Genomic DNA, 22552 nt, shown 5'->3' on the forward strand with positions numbered 1-22552 from the left:
GTACCAAAATGAAACTCTATCTTTATAATATATTTTAACATCATCATTTTATCATGAATTTATTGTCCCCCCCCCCACACACACACTACAAAGAAATTTGCATTACAAAAAATTATTATCGAATGACGTAGTATTTAATTTAAAATAAAAAAGAATATTGACTGGTTAAATAGTAAATTTAAATCGTGCGCGCGTTTAATTTCAGGTAAAAGCTGCGCACGCACGCGGGATTGGCTTCGCGCGCGCGCTCGTCAACGCTCGGATCTCTACGTTGTTTAAGCCACGCCCAGAGCGCTACGAGCACAGAGAGGGAAGAGAAGAGAAGCTGGAATGGTAATTCACTCCGCGGAGCCAGCAATATGAGCGTCTGTGGTACCGTTCGTTGAGAAAACGCGACGTGACAAAATTCCATCGCCGTGAAAATCGCATGTCGTACGTGTCGCGCGACGTTCGCGTGTACGCGAGTGTGTTAAACAGTGTCGGTGTCTGATTACCGTTCCCCTCTCCCAGCACACGCATACACGCACACACGTGGATATACGGATTTCTTGGGGTTAGTTCGCCGGATTCACGGAGGGATTATCGCCAGCCGTATCGTCGGTCCCATCATCGGTCGCCGTAACGCTGAGGAATTGCTTTCGGTGAGTGTGTGACGCAGAATATTATACTGTATACAGTGACGTCTCGCGAACGACGTGCTACGGGCTCGTCTTTCGCGGGGGATTCACGAAATTTTAGCAAGCATATCGACGATCGTGTGTAATAACCGGCATCATGCCTTTGACACACAAGCAAAATATTATTTTCACGCGACGATATACCCCCCCCCCCCCTCCCCTTCATCGGCCGCGCCGAGTCGCAAAGATCCAAGTTCCAAGGAAGACGGGACGCTCGTGAATCGAGCGTGATACCGAACGATAAATACACACAGCGATAAATTAAAACGCCTTTGTAATTTCCTTATTATTTTTGCAAATAATTTCTGTACCTTTGTAAACATACGCACATGTCAATCTTCGTAACACAGCGGTTGTCACGCATTTTGGAACAGTCGTAGAACAATCGAACGCTCTCACGGCATTGTTTCCTATATACGGTAATTAGTTGCCGTTGTAATTAGATTCCGCTCTTAGCGTCCATTTTCAATCCTATTTACGACGTTTTCAAGGACTTGGCGCGACTTGCCTTAGGCACTGTGATTAGAGGTCAGTTACCGGTCTATTACACCTTTCTATTTGTGTGTGATATATTACGTTATCCATCTCTTTCGCAATTTATTTCGTCGCGAAACGAGGTCGAAAACGTAAATACATTATTGCACAAGAGGGGAAGCGTTTTTTCTCTTCAAGTTCGCTGCATTTTTTTTTTTTTTTTTTTTTTTTTAAATAGCCCTCGAGCCTATAGAAGTCGACGGAAAAGTTTTGTCGCGATTACTGACCCTGAAAGGACGCGTCGCGGAATGCGGAAAACATCGCGGTAGAAGGTCAATAGTTTCTCGCGACCAGCGATCCTTGGATGGAATCGAAGATCGCATTTATATCTGTTGCGTACTTGTATCTTGCCACTTGTATCTTCAGATCGACCCCGGTGCAATAAAATACGCGATAAAATGCATACGTATATATATCTAGAGCGGCGTGAGATTTATCGACCGCGTTAATTTATCGACCCATCCCGCTCATTAATTACGATAACTCAACAATACCGCATTCTCCACCTCCTTCGCTCGATCTCGTTTACTTTAATCGTGAGAAATATCGCCGGGGACGGATATATACGGCAGGTAATAAAATTTAGGCCTCCCCGTTCACGTAACGCACACATTTAACACTAATTGCGACTGCTCGATTCTCAGATCCAGATAATAATGTTGTAGGCGATCTTCATACGAGATAAAAGTGGCGCTAAATACGAGAGATTTGGGAGAAGAAGGTGTGAACTTGAAATTGCCGACAAGGCAATTAAGAGATGATTTTTTGCTCGAAAAAATGTATCAAAAATTTCCCGAGAATATTCCGGCCCAAGTTACGCCCCCCCTGATTACCAAAAAGACTCGCAATTACTAATTAATTTTACCACTCTAATCGGTTTTCTCCACGGTTTACGTTTTCGCATCGCGATTCGTTAATGCGGTTTCGTCGTTAAGCGCGCGGAACGGATGTAAAGTCATGGAACTCCCCGAAGGAGCAAAGTCCTCTCGCAACATAGTCGTTTGGACGTCGTACAAATTGGCCGACCTCCAGGTTTCTCCGCGCTCTCGCATTCGTTTCCCCGCCCGCGAATATCGCATTCCTCTCGTCAGCATCCGCGTTGAGTCTGATGCGTTTGCGTCTGTGTTGGGATTCGCTTCCGCCACGAGAGCTACGATATCTAACAAGCGCCACATGTGCTCACTCGAAATCCTAGTGTTGACACACGATCGTATCGTACTATATAAATATGCACAGCATTGTACTCCAAAATTTTGAGAGTTAAATGCCTAATGAAGACAGATTTTTTTTCAATATGCGATAATTAACGATATATTTTTAACGATGACGGAAAAATTCAATGCTGTGGATATACAAAATACAAAATAATGACCGTAAAATGTGAATGAATGACGAAATTTTGATCGATATTTTATTTGATATTGACCAAGAAACATAACATTGAAAAGTACAAAGCGTAATCTTGTTGAGAATATTATTTCCATATTATTGAATCAGAAATTAATTAAATCAGAACGTGTTCGTTCTTTTTATTGTCAAGTGTTCTTTAGATCCGAGCATAAAGAATCTAATCTGAAACGAGATGATGTTTATTTTTGCGATATATTCTTGGGAATTTAAAGCCCCAAAGATGATTGACACGAATGGCTTTATTAGCCAACGCATTGGAAAGACAAGAAATAGGCTTGTAAACGCATTACGATGCCATAAATCATTGCAACACTAAAATCATGACATAATAAAAAACGTTTATATCAGTCGAGAGAGAGCAGCTGTGATAAAATCATTCGTTACGATTTTATCAGACTGATAATAGAATTGCAGATCGCATAACCGCGTGATCGTGATAACGTGCTCTAGCTTGTATAAATGATTCAGCTACTGTAGGTTTTGTAACAATATCATCCCGCTAAAAAAACCACGAGTCGAGTTGTTGCGTAACAGACACGTTTAATCTTCCTCTGACAACAAAAAAGTTTAAATTAGAAATTTATATACCGAATATAGTTACTGAACTTATGCATCTCGTAAATGCAGGATTAAAAAGGTCGCAGTGACGCTATTTCATTGGTTGAACGACGTCAAGGTCTGTAATCACTGACGCTTTTCATAATTGCATGGCTTTGTAAGGTATATCGTCAGCAAACTTATTGTTAGTGAGGAAGGTTAAGGCCAAGGATAGCGATTATTCGATGGCAAGAATGAATTCTGCTAAAACTTTATCACCGCTTAAGGAAAAGAAAAATTCTTACAATTCGAAATTAATATGATAATATAATCTCTGCTATCACAGTACAATATTTCGTAAATATATTATGCGAAACGTGAACCTTTGTTATTGCAACGTCAAACAGCACTTAGATTTGTAAATATACACACTGTATTTTAAAGAAAAAGCTTAAAATTACTTCCTACAATTTTTGCGGGAGATAATTCTGGAAAATATTAATATTTATATATTTATTATAATTTTTTCTTTCTTTTTTTTTTTAATTTTAATGTGTATTCTGTATTTCTATTCTTCAGTATCAATAATTTTAATTCAATTTAGATAGGTGTTTAAAAATTTATCACTTGTCCCATCAATTTCTTCATCGCGTTTAACATTCTATCGTCCCTTTGAACATTTTATCGTCCGTATCTGTCGGGATTCATGTTAAAGATAAGATTTCGTCATTACGAGTACACGCTGTAGGCAGTTGCATCGGATGCTATAAGGTTTTTTTCAATGATGCGCGCATTTCTGCGCGACGAACGCTTCCCATAAATACCGTAACGGAGATGGAAAATAATAACGCGCGCGTTTCACCAAGATCTTCGAGGGCATCGAAAGAAAGAAAAATTACGACCGATTGCAAATTCCGCTGTCGCGTGTTATTTCTCGGTCCGCAACCATGCATCTCTCTCTTCCTCTCGTTGCACCTGTCTACGTCGCGTAACGCGCATTAAATCTCTGAAAGGATGTTGCGTGGGCAAATGTGGAGCGCGACAATGAATAGAGTGTGACCGGCTGTGTTGGGCATAAACAACATCGCGGCCTACCTGTGAACTGCGTAATCTATCTTTTTACATGTAATTCACATACTTAGATAATCTTCTGAATGTGTGTGAACCTCTCTCTCTTTCCGGTTTTCTTTCCATCTGTCTTCTCTCCGAGCTAAGACCTCGATTCAATTATGTGCGTAATGATTAAGTGTCACATTAATCTCCAGTTTTACAAATTACAAGCGATCAAACATGGATAGTATCATGCGAATTAAATGAAAGTGATAAAAGCAGATAACGAAATTTTATTTATCATCATGTCTACGTTATTTCAACAGACAATTTTATATGTATAATTTTGGAGACTTGATTGCCTCAAAATATTTCGAAATATTGAAAATTCAGCAAAAGAAAATGACAAAAAATTAAGTTTAAAAAATTATCAACTAAGACTTTGTCTATTAAATATTTCTGATATTTCTTGTCCGTTTTATTTGAAAATTTTATTGCACAAAGCCGTATCCGCTGTTGGCTATACATTTCGATCTTGCACTCTGATCGCCGTTTTCTCGATGCTCGATGATGTGCTTGAAATTTATTCAATTTCGCGATGCAAAAGCTGTCGCGACGCGACGCGCAAAGTGAAATCACGCGAAAAAATTCGCTCGTAAATTTCCCTCGCGCGTCGCACACTTATCGCCGAATAACGTTTATCCACGTGTTTCCGTATCGCTTGTCATAATTCATTGAGTTACAATTTATAACGGACAATCTCTCTAGCGTATCCAACGACCTCCGTCATAATATATATCCTGCATTCTCACCGTGCATTTAACGTTTAATGAAGGCAGTTGACTTCAATCGCATTTCAGTAGCAGATTACTCGGAAAAAAAGAAAATAGCATTAATATGTATATACGTGGTATCTCAATCGTTGGAGAGCAATGACGGGAAGCAATCGCACGACAGCTTGAGTACATGAGCAAATAATTATTTCCTGACGATACGATGAGAGATTAAGAAATCATTCCGATGGAGATCGACTACTTATATCCTTCGGCCACTTCGTATATGTATATGTATATCGCCGCGAAAAAAGCGGAATCTCGTCACTGTTTTTTTAAATGCTGGCGTAAAAAGACGCGCACATGTGCACGCAAAACGTCGTAAACGCGACGTCAAGAACGCGGAACATTTTGCCAGTTAGCACCTCCTATAATAAAGCTATTAAATATCGCGTAAGCCGCGAGCACTTGTGCGACTCGAGAAGTCGCGTTGATTAAATAACCGTGTTACGGCGCACTCTGACGTCGTAAAACTTCCTTCCTACATACCCCGTACACAATTACGGGTAACCCATTTTTCCTTTCGGCAAAGAGAGACGAAGGAACCACTAGGGTATTGCGCAATGAAACTGATGAGGATTTATTGTTCCCTAGGCGCGAATTATCCGTGTGCTATGCCGCTTTGTAATCAGATTAGCCGCGTATAATGATGCCAGAGATAGCGGTGGCGGTAACGAGCCCGATAACCCAGATAATTTGTGTAATCACATCGAGAGGTGCATCGAGCGGTCGGGCTCTTGAAATTGTTTAATTATTGAAAGAACAACAATACAGTTTGATGGTGCATCAGAAATCGAAATTATTTCAGGAGACTTTAGATCGCTTTTATTTTATATCATATAATAATTTCACACGTGATAGTATATATTAACATATTAAATTTCACACGCTAGATAATAGAAATTAAATTGTAACAGCTCGAAGGAAGGTTCTTAAATTATTGGATCATCCGAGACGCGATTTTTTGGAGAAGTAAATTATTTTTCGATGCAAATATATAAATTGGGAAATTTCAAGCTTGTATATGTGTGTGCGCTTGCCCGCACAGTTTAGGCGGTACACACGATGTGTGGTAGTCTGTAACGAGGTTATATGCAGCCTCCAGAGTGAATGGCCGTCGCCGGTTAACTGCCGCCTCCAACGGTGCCGCAATTTTCCGATGCCTTGGCTGGCACCCCGTTCCTTAGTCTCTCCTCTGCTCTCCTCGCTCGTCCCATCGCATCGCCGTCGTACTCTGCCGTTATCATTCTCTTCGGTCATTGATGTGCGAAACGACGGGACGGGCACCTACGCGCGAATCATCAGCCTACTATCTGTGTATATGTGTGCCCGGTCACGTCCCCGATAAATAAACTTACGGGGCACTTGATCGCGGCGCTTCGATCACATATTTCGCCTACACGTTATTATATGTAATGTGCTTTGACTTACATATAATAACGTGTAGGCGAAATATGTATACACGCGTGCAAAACAATACAAAGAGCTCCAAACTTTTCAAATAAAATATATATTTTTTTTACTAAAACATACGTTTCAATATCGAAATGTATACGAAAAAAATAATATTATCTTTATGTGAGAAATGAAAATTTGTCAATTAATTTCGGGTAATCATTTCGTAATAATCTCTTTCCGAGGAAAACGCGGAATATGTCGTAAAGACACGTATAAAACGTGATAGCCAGAGAATTATGATGACACAACGTTCGGGGGGATTCTGTGCATACCTGCGCATACCTTGAAGTCTGCAACCATGGTCGAAAGTGGGTTATCCGAATGGAATGGAACGACAAGCAATATATAGGTATTCGATTTTCTCTACCACGCGGTCGCTTTTGCTAATTCATTATACTCTCTAAAACGTGCGCCAATATCTTAATATACATGATACGAATCTGTGAAATAATTATTACATACGTAATATTACAAGACTAAAACTTGTAGCATTAATATATACCGTTATTAATTAATTACTTAAATTGTTAAACGCTAAGATTATTGCGTTTATCTCTGCTCGCAAGATATTTCTTAATGTTAGTTTCTCTCTCTCTCTCTCTCTCTCTCTCTCTCTCTCTCTCTCTCTCTCTCTCGATATAAATCTTCATAATGCATTATGTGTTATGGAGATTGCAATTATTTTTGTTTATCTAATAGCACATTCTTCAAATGCTCCGCCATAATTTACGAGTAGAAAGTTTCTGAAGCAATATTGGAAGCTAATGATATATTATGAACTGGTATATGTATATCATATTAATATGAGATTTTAACGCGGAAGTTTAAATTCAATCTTATTATAACATGCTTTTTCGAGAACACCAAATAATTTCCCAGATTATATATTATAAATTACATATATATTGTAAATGTGGATATTCAAAAGCCAGCTATCTCTACACAATCCGTAATTTTATATCTCATTTTATTATCAAACTATTAAGTCGATAATAATTTTTAAAATTATAGATAATTAAACTTTAAAAAATGATATATATAAAATTGTCGTTATTAAAAAATTATAATTATACAAAACATGTAAGCAAGATTTCTATTAGATTGCTCAAGAAATCAGGTTCCACATTGCCTACTTTAAGCGATATACGATACATTGATTATTTTCTTATCAAAAGTATAAGAGAATAATCATTGTTCCCAATTATGGAACCAACATTCAATACGGAATAACATCTTTGAGACGTGACAATTATCGTAAACACGCGTTAATGATAACACTCGCGATTTAATCTGGTTATGGCGATAAATGGTCATTGATACATATCGCATATAACGATGTCGCGAAGAAGTTAGTTATTCCGCAAATATGGTTAAGAGAAAATCATCGGGAAGAAATGCACATGACGCGAGATTCTTGGCATACAGAAAAATAAGACGGGTGGCACGTGTTAACGCGAAACCACCGCCGTAACGAACATAAGAAGTTACATCGTGCAGGCCGAGTGAAAGGATTCCTTGGCTCACACTTTTACGTCGCAACCTTCGGACGTGACGCACAAATGCTATTCGTCATTTCCGCTTTTGCGTGCCGCCGCCGTGCATCGCGCATCCTGAGTTCTTTTCCATGACTATACGATGCGAAAGTACGGGGCGAAAGCCCAGACCTTTGTGCCTCCAGATAGGATCAATGAAATTACGATAATGTTCAAGTGCATTTCTCTGCGTTTATTATATTCGCGAATAAGAAACTATTTTTACACAGAGAGAATTTTCTCTTAGAATTTACCCTGAAAATTATGGTAATTGGAGGACAATATGATATGGAAAGAATTTTATGAGAATTTCTCTGATTAATATTTATTACAATAAAAAATAATATCTATATCACAATAAAATATAAAATATATTTGATTAATTTTACTAAAAGTATAGTAAAATTTACTAATAAAAGTATGGTAAAATTAATCAGACATATTTTTAAAATTCTTTCCATACCATATTGTCTCACGATTACCATGATTTTCACGGTAAATTCTAAGAGAAAATTCTCTATCTGTAAAAATTTTCTACTTTTTAAAGTGCATTTAAGTTACTCAATTTTTATTTATTTAATCAGAGAATTGGCTAACCTAAAATAATTAATAAAGTTTTTGATAATTTGTGATGATTACTTATAACACATGAAAATGGAAAAAAATAATATAATATGATTACTTATATGAAAAGTTAAACTTGAGAAAAAAAGAAAGAAATGAGAAACATTTTTTTCTTATCTTTATCTCCTTAAAATGTGTATCATAAGCATCACGATCTTTTCGAGATGCCGCCAATTTTAATTTAATTCCTCAAGATTTACTCCCTTAATCGCAGAGAAAGTCCTTCCTCTGACAATAATGCTATTTCTCGTTTGCTTTGCAAATAAGAAACTTATTTGATGCACAACTACTCCAATTAAACTGCGATATTTCTTATAACTCCAATAAACAATTAAGAAAAAATTTAGACAATCAATTCTGTTATGGATTAATAATGTGTGTGAATCGTCTTATAATTACTGTAGTTTTCTGAGTCTTATCATTACGGCTTATTTTATCAAGAGATAGTAATGCATAATATGCATGATACCATAATTACGTAATTTTCATCAAACCTTGAGGCGGAAATCCTGAAGGGAATGCATCGTCAAGTATATAATATGTAACTGTATGCAGAAGTAGATGGAAGATCCATCGAGTGCAACGAAGCGCAACTAGTCTGAAATGAATGGGAGCATGTCTCGCGGTTAAAAGGAGAGAAGGTACCGTAAGAGAAAGAAGATGCTCGATCGAAGTGAGCATTGGTTTTATAAAAGGATCCCAATTTGCGGTCTTTTATTCGAATGTCTACCTACAGTTACATAAATCTTCTTTAAATGATTTCTTTAAATAATATTTTCGAAAAAAAAAAGTTCTATAGTATCATGATGAGAGAAGTTACATATTTTGAATAAATTGATAAAAGTCGGAATAAAATATAAGTAAATAAGAGTATAACAAAAGATAAGTAAATGTCGTAGCAATAACGCACTCGTCATTAGCAATTTTGTATACACGAAATACTTCAAAATTTTCGAACAATGATCTTATATCGAAATATTGTATGACAATGAAGTAGACAAAGAAATTTTTTTTTTATTGAAATCACACAAGCAGAAATTAAATAAGAATCTGTTTTTATTTTATGTCAGCATTTCTATTATTAGTGAAATTAAAAAAGTCATTTTTCTTATTGCTTAACATTTTAAATCTCGTCGTTTCAGCAGTAAAAAGATAGTTTCTTTTGCGCAATAAGAGAGTCGACAATTTTTTTATTTTACAATCTTGAAAAAAATAAAATTATTATCGCACGATAGTACTTAGATATAGTAGATTATGCGATGATAAAATTATACTTATTCAATCTTTATCGTAAAATAACACAACTAGGAAAATTTTACGAAGATAAAGCTTTCATAGTTTTTAACGGATTCTCTCAGTCACCTTCGACCTTTGAACGCCTTCGGCACTTTTTCTACAATTCACTTAGAACGCTCCCATTGAACTTGTCCCAAATTCCTCGCAGCTAGTCACGTTTTCCCTCTTCGCAAAACTTAATTAATTGCCGTTTTATTTCTGTGCGTGACCTTCCTCGAACGCGTTCGTTCATCTTCGGATTCGTCGACGGGATCAATGATTTGCAAAGCACGAAATCGAATGATATGTAACTTTTACGCGAGAGACTCACTGAAAGCATCGAAAACAAAGTTCTGGAAAAAAATAAAATTCTTAATATATGATTAGTTCTGTAACAAAAATTGTATAATTCAATGAAAGATTATGATTTTTTTCGCGCATAAATGTTATATCGTTTACTGAGCAAATCAAATTGCAAAATGCTGTTATTTCTTCATATAGAAACCCTTTCACGGATAATTGCAATTTTTTGCAAAATGTTAAGAATGTATTTAATCTCATTTTCTTCGTAACGATAATTGACGCATGATCGGGAACGCGTGCTCGATAATTCGAACGTCTTGGGGGCACTCTATATAAGATTAAGTTGTTCACGCATCTTATAGATATATACATACATGCGTACAGGATACACATCTTTACCTCGACGACCTACATTTGTCAATTGCTTTTCACTACATCCAATTCTTCTTATTGAACAGCGCAACGTATACGTCTTTAACCAAGACCTTGTATTCTTCAACGATTTTTATTACGAAAGATATATCGTAGAACAACTTCTTCGTACCTCTAACAATTTTTATGTAGAATTTTTGAGACTTGAAAAAATCTTTTCGTGCGCAGTTACGTGCGATTGACCTTTGCGTCATTCGTACAGTTTCGTCCGGCATTTGCCGAGGAATAATGTTATCGTGATTTAAACGACCTAGATTGTAACCATTTATACGTTCATTATTATTATCAGTACGAGGTATATCCTCTGACGGCACTATAGCGGTTCCAATGGTCGATATCACATCCTAAAAGTACTTTGTATTTCGCGAACACGATTTTCACCATTCAGAGTTGAGAAACACTGAGGAAATGAAACGTCTCATTTGGCAACGAAGTAACGCAACATACTTTTTACCGTGTAAAAGAAAATCTATGAGATCAGGACGATTACATATAGCAAAGACGATACTAGAAACATAATGTGAGATTTTTATCAAGTCACATTCTCTTCCCATTATTATTTACATCTCATTATACTTTTAGATTAATGTAATATATATTTAATATTAATTTAAAGACTTAATAGATTTATTTAGGATTTAATAACTTATTTATATTTTTATATTTTTTGTCACTAAGCAATCTAGTTTGCAAAAGCGGTATACAACCAGTCAAAAAATTAATCCGATATTTTTTATTATTCCGGTATCTGGACAGTTCCAGAACTAAACAGTTGAAAATTTTATCGCGTATGAGAATAATATCACATAAAATATAAATTTTTCGCCTGATAATACAGCGAGTATCTTTAAAATCCAGACACGGCACGGTGCCTAGTAATGCGTTCTCTTATCGGGATGTAAGCAAGCGCTCCTACCTGGGAAAGATATTTCAAGGGACAACCTTGGGAAAGAAATCGATATCAAGCATCGCGCTTTAGACTTTTGTAGGACACAAGGTGAATACGTAACAATCAACCACTCCTGGAGAGGCCCAGCGAGACCACCCTATTTAATTCCTTCTATTCTAGTTCTCGTTTGAAAATATACTTCTTTCTCTACAAAACTCTATTAAGCTCGTCTTGATATAGATGTATACTTTCTGTGTTTACTATAAACTCTTTGATTAACTTTTCCTAATAGGAATAAAAAATTTCTCCAAATAGTTATATAAGTGATATAAAATAAGGTTTTTCTCCGAAAATTAAATTAAAGATAAGAATATCTAAAAAAAATTCTATCTTCTCTATTTGAGTTTGAATAAAATTTACTTTGACTTTTATTTGATTTTAAATAAAATTTACTTGATTTTTTTTTAACATTTAATAAAATTCCTAAATTGCAATTTCGTCAAAGCAAATTTTATTCAAAATTAAATAGAAGATAGAATTTTTTATATATATTTTTATTTTTAATTTAATTTTCAGATGTTTATATATACATATATGTAAACTGAGATACAAATTGCAAAGAATCTATAATTAACAGAAAATACACAATACTTTATAATATAAAAAAAACTGGAAACACATGTCATGCTCATATGTGTGCAACATGTAAAAAACGGATAAGTTCATGATCGAGATTAGATAAGTGATAAATTTATATTTATACACCGTATGTAAAATAAAGTATTTTATTATATGTATTTTTTGTGTTACACGAGAGAACTGCATAAGAGATGACATTGGTTAAAATCATTACTAGCTAATGTCTTAAAGTGATTGTTTATACATATATACAACGTATCAACATTTGCAAAACTTTCTTTCAATTTTGGATTTCTTGACAGTTTCAAATTCGATTTTCCCTTAGCAAAATTTTAGAAAAAAAAGCAGACTGCAATTTTCTTAACTTGCTTGTTGAAAGAATATTCGCACGATTTCCATGGGGATTTTTTATACATGAAAGCACGAATTACAAGTGTCATATTTTATTCTTAATAACAGTTTCATATAATAAAATTCAATCTATAAAAAAGACATAGATATTTTTGAATGCTATTACTGTGTTTCTGATCCTTTGTCTTCTCGATAATATAGGAAAGCTGGATCAAATGGTTCAGCAAATGTAACATCAAGTAAAGAACTTGCTTCCTATAAATATTACGCGTGCATAAGTCAATCGATTTTCTGATCACGTCTGTGACGTTTGAATTTACAATGAGATGATCTATTTCTGAAAGCTTATACATTTTTCTCGGGCAATGCCCTAAGTTATAGATATCTTTATTTGTTCTTTATTAATTCTTCATTACGCATTTTTGTCAAAAAGGATCCAAATGTTTCATAAATATTTTCTGACATGACAGAAATTGTAGCAATTTCAATTTTTGGATAATATAATTTCATAATCTGCACAATCGCGCGCGTTAATTGTAAATAAAGTATTTTAAATACATGTTTTTAATGCATATTGCTTTCTTAATTCTAAAATTTTATATACACTTTTTATTATAAATATAAGAAAGAATTCAATAAAACAAGTATTTTTTTGCTTATCATCGAATTATCTAATATCTATTATAATATCAATATCACGCACAAAAAGCATTAACATAGAGACAAGTTTGACGTAAAAGAATATTATGTCTATAGTATAAAGATATCAATATTTTTTAATATTAAAATATCGTTTAGACATCTCTCTATTTTCAACTATCGGAAAATCGAAATGATTCTCCCATGTATACGCCTCCGATAATCGATCGTTTCACCGTCGAAGTCAGAATGCGCGGCGTGATACACGTGCGTCTGTGAGTCATTGAATGACTGCCAACGCTGACAGAGAAGATATTGACGAACGTCGCATGCATAATGACGAGGGACCGGACAATATATGCACGCATCGTACATGTTCTCTCTCGCGTGGTTTTTGCCGTAGACTCTCTCGAAAGTGAACTCGTCGCGCGACCCGCTTTAAATCGCGAAACTTTCGTCCGCGAATGATTTCTCTATGCGCTCACAGAAAAAGGTTCGTCCAATTCGCTGTTTTTCTCTTTCTTTCTCTTTCTCTGTTTCTCTCTTTTTCCTCTGTCTTCTGTGACTCGCTCTCACAATTGTCTTTCGTTGAATCTGTGCAAAAATCATGTTTTCGAGATAGCGAACGTCCTTCCTGGTCTTCCTGGCATTGTTGATCTTTTGTTAACTTATACAAAACGAATATCTCTTTTCTCTCTTTTCCGCATTCAGATCTAAAAGCTCTTTTGAGATGATATTAAATGAATAAGTTTTATATGTACTGCGCGTAAATATGTACTATATATTATATAATATTATATATACATATATATATATATATATATAACAATTATATAAATGGATCAAAGATACAAATATTTAATTGATTAAAGATTAAAATAATCATGAAATTTTTTATACAATCTTGAATCTTGAGTCTAAAAAACACTTTTATAACATTTTTGCCTCAAAGTTTGAATTAAAAGTTTCATTTATACTTTTACATTGCGCAATCAAGCGTAGATGGTGTAATCAGCCGTAAATAGTCTGCTAGGAATAATTAACGCGTACATCGTGTTAGTCACGAATGTGTGTTAAACCATCGATTTAGGTTAATACGACTGGAAATTGGCAATTAAGTACACTACGGGCTTTCTCTAACGAATCAATTTTTTTTTATAAACGCGCTTATTGCTAATAGAAATCGATTTCCAGCCAAATCACCTTTCAAGCCGAGTTTTTCGATACAAGTAACTAAGCATATAAGAACAACTGAGTAAGGTCGGGAAATGAATTGGAGTAAAGGAAAAAGTCTCGTACCAAAGCAAGTATAATGATTATGGATAAGTGTTTCTCGGAAATCAAGAAAGTTAATAAACGAAATAAACGAAAGTAAATTGAATTATTTATTTTTAAAAGTAATCTACACACACAAATAAATGTATTTTATTATAAATATAAATTTTTTTATTCTTTTATTATATGTGTTTAATAATATAACAAAAAATATATAATAAAAAAAATATCTCTTCTTGCCTTTTAAAGACTCCTAAAAATCACAGTGCAATAATCAAAATTTAATTAGGTCTAAACTAACTTAAGTCTAAACTAACGTTTATTTCATTGAGCTTTCTTGTAGCAAGTTTTATAGCAAAAGTCCGGGCGATAATCGATTCGATTACAAATTAAATTTCCATCGGCATCGCACATTACACTTTAAAATATAAGTGCACTCACTTGCTTTCGTCGAGAAATCTGCACGTATCCCGGTAACGTCCCCGCGCAGGAGAAATGGCTTCTACACTTTCTTTTTCTGCTAGGTCATCTCTCTCTCTCTCTTCCTTACCGTTAATCTTATCCAACGCAACCCCGTATGCTGACAGGTTTTTAATGGTGAACATGTTATCCGACGTAAAAAACTAATTACGAGATATTGCCCGCATTTTATAGAAACTGATTATATGGAAGACTTTAAAAGGAAAAAAAAATAACATAATTATGAAACTCACATTTTATTATTACTAAGCAAAATTGAATATTATTAAAAAATGATTCGCGCACTTGTGTTGTTCTAGTAACACATAAAACAAATAATATAGATTTTAATTGATATATTGTAAAATTATTACCCGATATTGAATAAAATATTTTTCTTTTTAAGAATAATACGATTAATTAATTTTTAATTTTTGAAGCTGCACAAGACCACGACATTAACGATTTCCGATAAACTCACTCAGCATTAAATTAATACAATGACATCGAAATTAGCAAATCTTTGATGATATTAAGTTTATACTAGGCAATGCAGATATAATTTCTCGAAAAAATATATATTGGATTTCCGTTGTGCTTAAAAGTGTCATAATCGCAGTTATTCACAGCGACGCAATATTTCATTTTTGCCTTAACAATAATCTCGTACGGCGGAAAGGAAGAGCGATTTTGGTAAGATTTATTTGTTTGCGCGACATGTTCTAAAAGAGTCTCCGGTTAACTTTCGCAATTTATCACATGAAAATAGAGTGTTGTTAAAAATGTGGGAATTCATTGTTCAAAATAAGACTGAAGTCCCTTCCTGAACTTTTGATGAATTCAGAGCATATTGTTTATATGGATTTTTCCTTATTATATTTTGCAAAATAAAAATTGATATGTAAGAAAAATTTTGATTTACATTCCATCGCGAATATCGATTTCGAAAAAGAAATATAATAATATAAAAAAAATTTATCATATATATATATATATATATATATTTATGTATATAAATTTACTATCATAATAATTCTAAAATTATGCAACAAAATCAACTTTTGAAAATTTCGGTGATTCTTATTTTTAATTTTTGTTGAATTTTATTTCTACGTTTAATTTACTTGTCTTAGAAAAAAAATCTAAATACATATTTAAAAATATAAAATGCATATAATTTTTCTCAGAAGACATTTTTAAAATTTTTATCTTTATTATAAATAGAAGCATAAACTAAAAATGAATAGTATTTGCTTAAAATTAACGTGCATTTGAATGGGGGTCAAGAAGTTCGATCTATATAGATTTAATGTGTGATATATATATATGTTCCTGACGTTAGCATATTCTTGTCTATATCGGCTGGGCGTAGATCAATCGCACTTGTTGCGACAGGTGGTGCGTTGACGATGCTTCGTGTAGCGTGTTCTCCTTACATTTCCATTATTCAAGTGCTTTCGTGCTCCAAATGCCAGGCCTTGGAAGTGAAACGACGCTAAGAGAAAACAAATCGTGCGGATCATTAAAGTTAATGAGTCAATGCGAGGAATAACTCACATTTTCATAGTCGAAATTGCACGCTTTTACGCTTTGCTATGGCTAGCATAGATGTATAAACTTCTGTAGGCACATTTATTCTACTTATCGAAATTATTATTTTCGCCACGTGTCAATCCATTTGTCGTTAGATGCAGCGCTAAAGTAGTGCTGCCTTACTATAATACATACAGTCGCTTTCTTTACGTTCGTATACATATTTTATAAAAATATGTTAATGTTACACATTTGTGTACCATGTTATTCATATTATTCATCTTGATTAGTGAATTTATTAAAAAGTTGATTAAGTATGCAATTATACAAAAATTCTAGATTTTTGTTACATTCTATGAAAAATATTTTATAATTTTAGCGAATATTCTTAATTACAATTTTTGTATAACATTGGTTTAAGAATTTTATTTATTTATTTTTTTTTAATAAGAGCGTATAAAAATTTAATCGCGTAATAAAGTTTAATATAATAATCTTAAATTATAGGTAAACTTATCAAAATCCGCGATAATGTCCTAATATTCGAAATACCATTATAGTTTATAGATGATTAATGCATGCAGCATAATTATCAACTGCTAGCAGAGATATCAGCCAAAGTTGACCCCGATTTTGAGATTCCAATCTCAAATCGATAATCCACTTCTCTCTTCCGAACATACCGCAATAGGGTCAAAATACTTCGCGAACAACTTCAATTAAGCATACTCTCTTCTAATTGTGTGTGTATGTGTACACTTTAATTAACTTATAAATTCTATACATATTCTATTCCTTTACTTTACTTTTTTATTTTAAATAAATTTGTTTTATTATCTCTACAAATTTTAACATTTTTGAGTTTATACATACATAATTAAATTGATCAAAATTTATATACACAAGTTTGTTCACAGATACGTATCGATAAATTAAGAAAGTTAAGAATTATACTGTCTATTTTGTTATAATCTTTTATTGTAGCAAGATATTTAAACGATATAAATGCATTTAAAATTAAAATAAAAATATATATTTTATAGATGATAAGAAGTTATTGTGCAACGATAAATAAATTGAAAAGTTTGCTAAGATTTAATAAATAAAATCTTAAAGATAGGTCATTTGCTTAAGCTATTTTCCTTTGCATATATCACATACCATTATCATACTGCATTTGTTGTTTATAGCATTGATTTGGTTTTAGTTAACTGACGATTGTTAAATATAATTATACAAAAGTGCTTCTTTCATTTTTATATTATAAAACTGAGAATGTATCTCATTTACAACTATTTACAAGATTCAGCTATTAGCAGCTGAAAAATTACAGATATATATGATTTATATTTAAAATCTCTGTTACACAAAAAATATACGCCAGCGTTATCGTATAACTATTCTAAAATAAAAACAAGTTAGATGACCGTCCGTTAATAAATTCTTGGTAAGGTACACGCAATGAAGGACACGACGACGTAAAAATTCCGAGCAACGACATGATGCATGTTGTGTTTGCGTCATCAACTAAGCCGCGAGAGAACCATAGTCTCGTATCTCGTTACGCGATGCCCAGCTGCTATTCTCGGCAGAATGTCGGTCGGGGAAAAATCGTGGGTGAAGCCTCACGAGTTCACAATAGCCCGTGTTCTTACGAAGAGATCTCGCGCGTGATGAAGATAATGTTATCTGAAGTTAACTCCCGGCCCAACGGTATCAACGACTTCGTCGGAACCGTTTATCAATGCAATTAAGACGCCAGACGACGCTTGCGTCACGCTCTCGCCGTGTCCTGACCCTTTTACTGACAATCGGACTTAACCAATATCTCTTTCTTTCTTAGATTAAGAGGGATCAAGGTTGTTTGTATTTTCACATTTGAGAAAGGAAGCTACTTGGCTAGGTTATTACGACTTTGTTTGTTGTCGCTGTTTGTTGTTACATAACTATGTGCAATTCACACACCACACATGCATGTAAACTGTTTTTCATTTACATTCGTAAAATATATATTTATTAATTTCTATTTTTATATTTTTAAAATTGTTTCAACTTCTTAATCAATCAATCAATTATTTTAGGATTTGTACACAGTTGAAAAATTTGTGTTAAATTTAACAAATATCACATGTTCCAAACGGTCCACAGAAATTTTTGTGTTAATTTAACATAATACGGATATATTAAATGGTGACACAAATATTGTGTTAATATTTTAACATAAAATGAATGCAAACTTCAAATAAACTTAAAATAAATTTTGTGTAAAATTAACACTGTTTTAATGTAAAAATTAACTAAAAAAATTGTTAATTTTACATTTTATTACCCCCACTTATATTATAAAGTAAAATTAACATTTTTTTCTGTGAATTTTAACAGACAAATCTTGTCATTAATAATACGGAACATATTAATTGTGTAAAATTAAAAATAGATATACATTGTGTTATTGTTACACTTTTTTTTAGTTGTTTTAATAATTTAACATTTGAGTTCAATTAACATAACAGCAATATGTTAAATTAACACATGAATGTGTTAAATATTTAACACAAAAATTTTAACAGGGACCGTTTTTAACCAGAAAACACAAATTTTCAAACTGTGTAGATTTTTTTACATAAATTATTATTCTATTTAAAAATTATTTAATAATTTAAATTTTTTAAAAGATTTATAGACTTTTTAAAATATTTATATTTATTATATAATATTTCTAGTTGTATATATCACTACCTATACATGTGTTTATCTAATGTTCACGCGAACATTACACAAATTATCTGTATGTTATGTCAAATTATCTGTTGTAAATGAAAAATGATCACATCAACACGCACGAGGTAATGCTGTGATAAAACCTCATAAATATATACTTCCTACTTCTGTCAAAGATACTGTCGCGATAATCATTCCAAAACATACGCCCGCGATAGACGGAGATTTCTAATTACGTAAAATAAAAATGGCATGCATCAGCCTCCAGAATCGTCCTTGTAATCTTTGTGTCGAAGAATTATCGGTGGCCAACAACCGGAACACTCATCCATCGATTACATTGAAGCACTATCTGTTGCATAATCAAACATGGCGATCGTTACGTTTAGATATCTACTATCTGTTTATTTAAATCCCCGAATCTATATTTTTTGCAACAGTTGAGTTTTCTAATGGCGATGAACGATTGACCTGATTTTAGATTTGCCACCTGTATCTATATCTAAAAATGTATCTATATTAATCCGTGTGTAATAATACGTATGTACACGTATACATATTTTATATATTTATTTCCTATTTTTATTCCCATACCGCGTGTTTTCTTAAGCATTTTTATTTAAGTTCATTTTATTTTATTTAAGTGCTTCGCGTGCAAAAGCTTTCTTCAAAAATATCAACAGATGGAAAAAGAACTCTATACTTCTTTTATTTCTGCACCTCGAAAAACTGGATCAATATTTGAAGTAACAACACGAAAATAATATATCAGTTTACCGCAATATCCTTTGTCGATACTTTTGTACATGTAGGTATATGTCCGCATTATACGTATAGCTTATCGCGAATGTTATTATACGCGAATAACCAGCGAATGTCTTTTACATAATTCGCTGGTGACTCATAATCGCATACTCAACGCGTGTAAGGCTGCTTTACATTGAACTTTCTTTATCGCTCACTATACAACAGCTAGCAAAAGATAGAGCACGAGGCTTAGTTACTACTTTTTCTAATCAGTATGATATTTTTACAATAATAATATAATTTTATAATAATATAAAATATAGTAGTATGAAATATTAAAATCCAAATTTTTTTTTTGTAAAAAAAATTAATTTCTTTAAAAATACTCAACATAAAAAAACAAAATCAACAATACATTATTGCAGGAAAAGTAAATTTGTCAGCCGTGCTTGAACCGATAATAATTAGCTTTTGTATTTATGAGATAATTGACATTGCTATTTGCTATTACGATTTTCTCTCTTTTTAAGCGTAGAATATGTTCTACACTGTAGAGCTCTCTGAAATATCTCATCGTTCTACTTCCTCAATCGAAAAATCTAACCATTTTGCATAATTACACCGTTTTCTAGACTCCGATGGTATCCGGCATACGCGAAACAAGTAACGATTCTCTTTCTTCGGTTCCCACGAAATAAATTCGTGCGACTTCCCGTTACAGTCAGAGAGACGCTTGTGCCTTCCTTGTAAAGTCCTTCGTTGTGCCTTGTTGTCTGACTGTCGTCGATCGAACGCTGCAAGTGTCACAATCTGACACCTTGTTACACGACGATAGATAACTTCAAGGTCGGTCGCAAAACGATTAACGATTCGTTTTACGATGTTCAGGCGGAATTGTGCAACACTCGCATGCGCGTTGGAAATTGAAAGTCAATTAAAACGATGTTTTTTGATATAGTCGCAAAAGTAAATTTTTGATTAGTGAGAAGTTTAGAGACGCAAAAAATATTTAAATTTAATAGCAAGAAACTTTTCTCTCTCTCTCTCTTAACTCTGTTATGATAATTACTTAATTAACGGATACAAGCATGAATCGGATATTTCACAATTCTCATTCAGAATGCACGAAACTTTGTACATTATACAGCTGGCCGTCCAACTCATTTAACGGCCGCGTTATGCGATCTCCCATAAATTGCTTTCGTTGCAATAAGAGTAAGCGCGCGTAAGAGTGAAACAGATTCGCTCATGTAACTGAATATAACGATTACAATTAAGTAACACAAAATCGTGCAACGCGAGATGAATTTGTGATTCAGGAAAGCCGTGAAGTGAATTCATCTACATAAGTGAATTCATCTACATAATATATTCAGACGTAAAATAATAGAATAAAAATAATATTCTCAAATTTTATTTTAAAAAATAGAACACTATATATGCGGAAATTTATTAATTTTTAATTTATTTAGTTGACAATTATTTTGCCGATAAAATTCGATAGTTTTATTGGGAACTCAAAGACGTAGAGTTACACGCGCGCTTATACTTTTATCAGTGCTGCATCAAACTTATCTTTTCATTTTGAAGAATCCTTGACACCATTATTTGCATCATGTGATAATATTGACATTTGCTGAGCCTTCTTCATGACAAATGTGAAAAATATGTCATTTATAATGAATATCTTTTTAATAACCCTTATCTCACATACTTGTCTGTAATGGTTTCATGGCTATCCGCTTCGAGAATTAATCTGTTGTAACATACATCTTGTGACATTATTTACTATATATCTTGTCTTTATCTTGGAGGGAGAGATTACATATATTAATCTTTATTATTTAAGAACATATTTGTAGTACATTTTTTTTTAATGATACAGATCAATAATACAGATGTATCTTTTTTTTCAAATAAGTTAATTAATATAACGGAGTCTCTTGTAGATTCGGGGTCTCAGGCCCTCGAAGCTACAAGCACGATACTGGAACGATGCATCCTTAAATTTCCACTTCACGCGAGGGGAACGTTATTATACCCGGGTTCTTCCCGACAAGCAACCGTCAGGAGAGTAACGAGAAACGCTACGCTGATTGCAATTAATTGTGCAACGCGCGTGCTGTATATATACGACGAACGGAAAAAATGAGCGAGCAGGAGAGAAAAAATGCCGGAACGTCGAGCTCCGTAATTCCTAAAGTGAAGCTCCATCGTGCATGGCCGCAAGGCAGGACTGCACTCATTTGCGTTACACCTGCTTTAATCTCTTGTCAGTACCGATGAATGTCGAGCGATTATCGAACCTGATGACGCGTTAATTAACAACTTTATTTAGGTTTCGCTATAAAGAAAATTATCGCAGGCGTCGCAAAAGATTGATCGAAACTTTATAATGTCCCAACTCATTTTAACAGGCTCAATAATTAGTATTATCTATACCTTCTTTTCATTTAATATTTAGTATAAAGCGCGAATAATCGTGGGAAATATATAAATTGAAATATTCTTTTATTAGAAAGAGATAATATTTATAAAAATATAAAAGAACTGAAAAGTATATTATATAATAATTCATATATTGCAATTATGAACGTAGAAACACAGCGAAATAATAGAGAGAGTACAAAAGTT

General features: G+C 33.5%; 1 protein-coding gene across 3 annotated transcripts in view; it reads left to right on the forward strand.

Moving 5' to 3' along the window:
* Positions 1 to 294: 294 nt before the first annotated feature.
* The window catches only part of Synd (protein kinase C and casein kinase substrate in neurons protein Synd), a 54996-nt gene continuing 32738 nt past the window's right edge, over positions 295 to 22552 (forward strand). Inside the window, exon 1 of one of the 3 annotated variants that reach the window (XM_083036617.1) lies at positions 295 to 641. The gene's annotated coding sequence lies outside the window, so the exon portion shown is untranslated. The remainder of the gene's footprint in view (positions 642 to 22552) is intronic. The other 2 variants (XM_083036613.1, XM_083036616.1) reach the window with 2 other exon arrangements.

The sequence above is a fragment of the Prenolepis imparis genome, unplaced genomic scaffold (genome assembly GCF_030444845.1).
Source record: "Prenolepis imparis isolate NDT839.2.m4 unplaced genomic scaffold, iyPreImpa1.0 SCAF_4, whole genome shotgun sequence".
Classification (NCBI taxonomy): domain Eukaryota; kingdom Metazoa; phylum Arthropoda; class Insecta; order Hymenoptera; family Formicidae; genus Prenolepis; species Prenolepis imparis.